The sequence below is a fragment of the Onychostruthus taczanowskii genome, unplaced genomic scaffold, assembly GCF_017590055.1.
Source record: "Onychostruthus taczanowskii isolate IOZ18803 unplaced genomic scaffold, ASM1759005v1 scaffold890, whole genome shotgun sequence".
Lineage (NCBI taxonomy): Eukaryota > Metazoa > Chordata > Aves > Passeriformes > Passeridae > Onychostruthus > Onychostruthus taczanowskii.
In genome coordinates, this window is record NW_024506883.1 from 4,260 (window position 1) to 5,302 (window position 1,043).

Genomic DNA, 1,043 nt, shown 5'->3' on the forward strand with positions numbered 1-1,043 from the left:
CATTTTTCACCCGAAAATCAGACCATTTCCAGGTCTTTCATGGGGATTTGGGGCACGAGGTCAATGACAAACCCTGAATTGGGTCATGACCCCGAGGTCACCCCGTGACCCCAGAACTTCACGGTGACCCCAAAACTTCCCAATGACCCTGAAATGACCCAAAATCGCCGTTTTTCACCCCAATTTGAGGCAATTTTCTGATTTTTGGTGGGGATTTCAGGAATGAGGTGAAGGTGGGCTGGGTCATGGCCCCGAGGTCACCCCGTGAGCCCAGAACTTCAGGATGACCCCAAAACTTCACAACGATCTTGTAGCTTTTGATTGACCCCGAAATGACCCAAAATCGCCGTTTTTCACCTCAATTTCAGACAATTTTGAGATCTTTGGTGGGGATTTCAGGAGCGAGGTGAAGGTGGGCTGGGTCATGACCCCGAGGTCACCCCATGACCCCAGAACTTCAGGATGACCCCAAAACTTCACAACGATCTTGTAGCTTTTTAATGACCCCGAAATGACCCAAAATCGCCGTTTTTCGCCCCAAACTCAGACGATTTCCGTATCTTCTGCGGGGACCTGGGTAACGAGGTGAACGACGAGACGCTGGGCCGCGCCTTCGGGCGCTTCCCGTCCTTCCTGAAGGCCAAGGTGATCCGGGACAAGCGCTCGGGAAAGACCAAGGGCTACGGCTTCGTGTCCTTCAAGGACCCCAACGACTACATCAGGGCCATGTGCGAGATGAACGGTGAGGGGACACCGGGGGGACACTGGGGACATTGGGGACATCGGGGGGATTGGGGACACCCTGGGCATTGGGGACATTGGGGGGATTGGGGTACGTCAGGGCCATGCGCGAGATGAACGGTGAGGGGACACTAGGGACACCCTGGGGACTCCCTGGGGACACTGGGGACATTGGGGGATCAGGGACATTGGGGACATTGGGGACACCCTGGGGACATTGGGGGGATCGAGGACACTCTGGGGGATCGGGGACAATGGGGGGACTGGGGACATTGGGGTATTTCGCCCCAAACTCAGACGAT